Source organism: Neopsephotus bourkii, unplaced genomic scaffold (genome assembly GCF_033783945.1).
Source record: "Neopsephotus bourkii isolate Nb327-2 ecotype Australia unplaced genomic scaffold, CSIRO-AGI_Nbou_v1 NB_518, whole genome shotgun sequence".
Classification (NCBI taxonomy): Eukaryota; Metazoa; Chordata; class Aves; order Psittaciformes; family Psittacidae; genus Neopsephotus; species Neopsephotus bourkii.
The window spans coordinates 2,007,576-2,013,872 of NW_026901019.1; the positions used below are offsets into that span (position 1 = coordinate 2,007,576).

The 6,297-nt window shown below is 47.5% G+C and overlaps 1 long non-coding RNA gene across 1 annotated transcript; it reads right to left on the bottom strand.

Moving 5' to 3' along the window:
- Positions 1-4,162: 4,162 nt before the first annotated feature.
- LOC133210759 (uncharacterized) lies at positions 4,163-5,573 on the bottom strand. Its single transcript, XR_009725001.1, has 2 exons — positions 4,614-5,573; positions 4,163-4,258 (listed from the first exon to the last, which is right to left on the bottom strand). It is a non-coding gene; the product is annotated as an uncharacterized LOC133210759 (long non-coding RNA).
- Between the last annotated feature and the right edge of the window lie 724 nt (positions 5,574-6,297).

Consider the following 6,297-nt stretch of genomic DNA (forward strand, 5'->3'; position numbering starts at 1 on the left):
GGGCGTGAGGGGTTCCTGACTGCCTTGGACATCTCCCCACAGCACTGACCACACATCAACGGAGGGACCTGAAAATGGCAGGGCTGAGGACAAGAGTTCTGCAAGGCAGATGCCCTGGTCTCCCATTATCGCTGCTTCTTTTAAAAGCAACAATTGTGCGCAAGGAGGAGGAGGTCACATGAAGGATGCTTGAAATTCTTTCCAAACCACAGCCGTTTCTGACCCATCACAGATTTCCCCGCTCGCTCTGGCCTGTGAACTCTGGAAAATGCAATTAAAAGAGAAAAAGCAGAGGCCTGAAACCTCCGATTCAGACGGGCTCTTTGACATTCATTAATCAGCCCATCCTTACACGATGCTGATTCAATAGCAGCGACTGGCTGCTTCCAGCCCCAGGTCATCAAGAGTTCAGCAGCCCTCCCTTCCGACAGAAACCCGCCCAAAATCCACGTTGCCTTCCCAGAAGTTAAGGGAGCAGCTTGTTTTAATGCAACTGAGACACTTGCTGCACTCACAATGGAGATCAGCAGCACTTCATATATGTGCTTTTATATATAGGATGTACTTGCACATATAGCTTCCCCCTTATAGCATCTTCTTTCTCTAGCTGAATGGAGGGGAGTGAATAGCATTGGCAAGTTTGCAGGTTGGGCTGATGATGGGTCTGGGCAAGAGGAGATGGAGGGGTCTGGGGTATGAAAGGCTTTGGCGTGTTCAGACCTGGACACAAAACCATAGTTAAAATGCCGCAAAATGAAATTGAGCCCTTGGCCCGAAGCAGAGGAGCTGCAGCTGGGAATAGGTGGGTTTTAATCCAAGCAGCCCACCCATTCCGGGGCATTAGCCACTTTCCCCAGTAAATCCATCCCCTACCTGTTTGGTCCCCATGTCACCCTGCGGCGTGAGAGGCTGCTGCTGCAGGTCATGCCACACAAAGCTCACCACCTGATCCCCAAGGTAACATTATCACCCTCTGTTTAATACCATTAAGCAGAGCTACCTGCATGGAGCCATCTGTGTAAGGGGAGAACTTCCTGTGGCCACACACCAGGGTGTCTGCTTCCAGCCTGGATCCACCACCAGGCAGGATGGCAATGAACATCTTGCTGCTCCAGAATGGGGGTGCTGGTGCTGGTGCTGGTGAAGCCAAATGGAGCCCATCTGGCCAGGGTCTGCAGAGGGCATTGGTGATGCAGAGGGTGATGCGCCTCTCCCTGTAGCCATGGAATGATACCCAGACTTGCTTGCTGCTGGAAGATGGACACAGTACAGCTGGGATGAGACCCAGCATCTAACCCTGATACATGGTTTCCACAACAGAGAAATGCTGAAGCCTGACAATTAGAACCAACAGCAATACCGCTTCCTCCAAGATTTAGCCCAGTCCAAGGCTAAAATGTTGTGGGAAGGATTTATTTTTACATTCTCCACCATACCACAATTATAGAGCTTTTAAAAACCACCTTCCCCCCCAAAAAAAAACCCTGAACATTTCCATACATCTCTGTATTTCAAAGCACAGAATTAAGAGAAAACTGTCACAAAGTTGAAGAATAGAAACTTGCTCATCTTGGAGCCCAGTGGCTTCTACCCCAAGCTCTCACAGCAGATTTAAAGGGGATTAAGCAACAACCTCCACTTTACAGGGAGGGGAACCAAATCATACTTTGGATAAGCATCTGAAAGCCACTCAAGCAATGTCAATAGCAGCATTGGAAAAGCCATCTACATCTCCTGACTTCCACAGGTTTGCCACCCTGGGATTCACCGAGGAAAACAGACCTCAAACCAGTCAGGAGGGAATGCAGAAAGTGAAAATGAGATGCCAATTAAAAAGGTGCTAAATTGTACCCACCAGAACATGCAGTTAAAGCAATCAAATGGCAGAAATGAATAGTGGTTTTGCTGGCAGATTCCTCCCCATGACCTGCACATGATAAAAGGCAGCATGAAGGGCTCCCCTACCTGGGGAGCAGGAGGTGCTGTCAGTGTTACCCAGGCCTGCGTGGAGGAGGCTGGGTGGGCTAAGATGCTGCGTCAAGGGTAGGGCTGAGATTGAGGGATCTTAGTTTGCTTGTTCTGTTCTTTGTTAAAGTGCTGTGTTCAGAACCCAGTTGAAGCACTTTATCTGCAGGAAGTGATTTTCATCCCCAGCCCAATGGAGAACAAACACATTACCTGTGGGGATGGGGAATTATGCAAGCACAGGCAGAAAACTCATGGTGGCTATTAGAGACAGACATCTGTCTGTAACTCAGGTTATGGCTTCCCCACCTCACAGCATTTCTCCACGTATAGACTCATAGAATCATAGGTTGGAAGGGACTTCAAGGATCATCTGGTCCCGCATTTCTAGGCAAAGTCTAGACTAAGTCTTCAAAGCATCCTTAAAAGGGGTGCCCTGCATTGCAAGAAACACCAGTGTGTATTTGGAAGAGATTTCTCAAGCTACTGGAGGGCTATTGGGGCAGGAGTGGCAGGGAGGAAGGCTACAAGCCTCCAGGAGCTCAGGTTTTGGTTATTCAGGCCCATGGAAAGTGACTTTCTAGAAACACATCACTCTTTGGATGCTCAGCATTGGCTGCCTGTCCAGCCCTGTAATTTGTCTGCCCTAGGAAAGATCAACACCAGGACCAGCCAGCATTTGCCACCGCAGGGGCAGTGTACCATGGCTTCAGAGGGCAGCAGCACCATGGGGAAGCATCACTCGACACACACACCCCTCCAGGGGTACGGTACGTAGCTGGGACTGTAAAAAACAAAGAAATAACCCAACAATTCTAAAGCACACCATAATATTTCATTTACATCAGCTTGGCTTGTTTGGGTTTTTTTTAAACACATTTCTGTCTACAGCTGTAATTGGATTTGCTGGGCCTAAGAGCCGAGTGCCAATTGTGTTTCCATGGAGAAAACAGTAGGTCCAGCTCATTCTCATGTGTACTCTTATCTCCAGATCCCTCAGAAGCACTGCCTTTGCCGCTGCCTGAGAAGTACCCTCTCAAAAAGGACAGGAGTCCAGGGAAATAGTCAGGAATGCAGAGAAATAATCAGGAATACAGAGAAATAATCAGGAACACGGGGACATGGTGTGCTCACAGCATCCATCACAGCCTTATACATGGGTTTGAGGCGTTTCCTTCGCAAGCCCTGCCAGGAGCAGACAACGCAGTGTTCCAAAAAGTGGAGCATCCTGTGGAGACCAAGCTTCTGTGGTTCCACTTGAGCCCCTCTTCAGCACCAAAAGTACCTTACGCAGTAGAAAATGCAAAGCAGGGGTTCACGGGAGCTGACATCAGGGAGTTTACACTCCTTTCTCCTTGGTCCAGGCACTTTGACTCTCCCTGCTGTTGGAATTAGTGGAAAATGCATGCTGCAACCTCCACACACTTAACGTATCACTTCAGACCCACTGTGTGCACTTTCATGCGCAGCATCAAACAAGTGAAACTGCCCTTCATCTTCAAGGTGGGGCTTCCAGAAACCCACAGCCAGGCCCACTCCCATCTTTTGCACCTCATTGTTAACAAAACCAGACTTTGGGAATCGCAATGGGTCTGCTCTGCACCTCAGGAAGCTGCTCTTCACTGACCCCATGCTCCTGAGAGCATCATGTGGTACCCACGAGGCTCAGACTCTTTCCCACATGGAGCAGGGCTGGCAAAGCCAGTGCAGTCTGCTTAGAGCTAAGTGGCTTTAGGCAGTGACCTCCCTCTATGTTAGACATCCCTCAACTCCCAGCTTCCTTGGGATACCCTGGCAAAGCTTCTTCAGGAGCACCAATCTGTAATCTATGGCCATTTAACTTTCGACTGAGAGCTGCTGATAACTCCACATTCACCAGACCCCAAAAGGCAAAGTTTGGTGGCTGTGGCACAGCAGGAGGATAAGGCACCCCCCTGCTCATGCCAACACATTCTCCAGGGTGATTTGTCTGGGGTTTGTCCAAAGCCACATCATGGTGGTGGTCCCACAGCCTTGGCCATCCTGCCTCTCCTTTCACTGGCATTCACTGCCTCCTGAGCCACCTTTGCAGCCTGGCTGTGTACCCGCTGCTATGAACACCAGGCAAAGGGTGTAATCAATGGTAAGCAGGCTGCATTGTAATTACCCCTTATATAACGCAAACGTGACTGTATTAATAAGCCTTGCAAGACATGCGACCGTCTTACACAACTGTAATTACTCAGGGAGCTCAGCATTTTCCATTGTCCTACAGTTTGCTTTATCTTTTATTATCTTGCTGGGCTGCCAGGCCCTGCAACACAAAGAGAAATGCTTTCTGCAGCTTCACCCGAGCCAGGCGACTGAAAGCTTTGTACCTGCTCCAAAACCATCATGTTTCCCTCCCTTGATTTCCTCAGAGCAGAAAGCCAAAACATACCCAAACACTTGTCATTATTAGTAACTGCATATGCACAGGGTGGCTTCCCCTCAAAGAAAAACACCCCACCTTTGTGTTGAAAGGGTTATTTCCAAGGAGCTATCTATATTACAGCAATAAAAGATGAGACTAATAGGTGCTTGACACATTGCATGGGGCCAGACTCAGCAAAGCACTTAAGAAAGTGAATAAAGCTCTTAAGCACATTTTCCCATTGACTGGAGCTTACCTTTTATTAAGCACTGGACACAAGCATATGGGTGCTTGCATAAAGGGGAATTAGGCTCTGACGTGACATCCTGGATCAATCAGATTTTTCCAGTGGCTTCAGCAGTAGCAGGAAAAGTGGCTACTCATCAGCCTCTACTGGAAGTTGCCCTCATTCCATGGTGATTGGCATGCTAAAAAGCCTCCGTGGGGCAAGAAGCAGAGCTCCTACGTCCTCCTGCACTCCATACCATCAACAGTACTCAGGGTTCCTTAAGTTTCTTTGTCCTCTGGGTCCTGGAGGGTAAAATTTGCTCCATTTCCTTCTCAGGTCCCCAGTACAAAGTCATGACAGGCAATTTCATGTGATTTTTTGTGAGTCTTCCTGGGGTCTGCTCTAACACAGGTCTGCTGAGATAGCAGACATATAACATAATAAAGAATATAAATAATAATATAACAATATAAAAATACACTGATGCTTCATCACATTTTTACAAAGCATTCAAGTGGTCACCAAAACTCTGTGGGTCATATTTACTTTGCAAGTTTTGTGCTGAGAAGAAAAGAAGGAAAATACAACAAATAAGGAACCCCTCTCAAGGGGGGCCTTCCAGTGCTGCTTGACCCTTAGGCCCAGCCTCCTGCTGCTGTGGATGTGGACAGAGATCCATAGGGAGACCTCAAGCCTGTAAATATATCCAGACTCCCAGACCCACTGATGAATGGACACCCTTGAATTTCCCCCAACCCCTCCCTTAGAAGTCTCCTTCAGGAACTGTTTTGCATAGATACCATTAAAATAAGGTCCCAGCTGGCAAAATGATCATAGGAAAACTAAAACATTACTTCTATGGGCCTGATTCTGACAGTGGCTTGCATCAGCCCCATAGATTTCATCAGTGTCACTACTGATGACTATCTGCAGAATTGCAACCACAACCAAAGCTAAAAAGAGATAAATACTGAGAAGAAAAATTCATTATTTAAAGCATTTGTGGATGCTCCCCCCCACCCCACCCCACGAGCACGTACAATTATGTACAATTAGCTCTCCTAAGGTCCCTACTGGGGATCATTTCATTAAATACTAGCTCGATGCTGAGTTACAGAAGGGAGTCTATAAAATATTACAAGGCATGTTAAGTGATGCTTGAAAATAAACTAGGTCAGTTGGGGAATTGGGATCTCTGTTCTCTGGAAGGTCACACACCTCTCCCCTCAAGGGATGTACCAAGCACAGATATGTAGGAGCTGCCAGGCTGTCGGTCCTTTTCCTTCTCCATCTTGGCCTGCAATCAGCACTGCCAGATGTTTCACTGCACATCCCCTCCACCCAAATAGTTTCTTTAAACAAGTTTTGGCATTATGCACTTTTCTGCCTCTTTTAGTGTTTTAGAGTTCAGTGTGGTACAAGTAGGAGAGGAAGTCAGGGAAGAAGTTCTAGGGAAGATCCTTACATCTGCATTCAGAAGAGTTTTTACCCTGGAACTAGAACATATCATCTGTGTCCTGGTGCATATGGTTGCCAAAAGGCACAGTAAAATTGAGAAGAGGACAGAACCAGGCCACAAAAGCAGATTGAGAGCTAGAGAAATCACTGCTAGGGAGGCACCCGAAGAGCCATCTATCTTGTTGAGACAGTGGATTCAGTTACAGTGCATGAGCACATAAGTCCAGGCACTAAAAGGCTCCATCATCAGAAA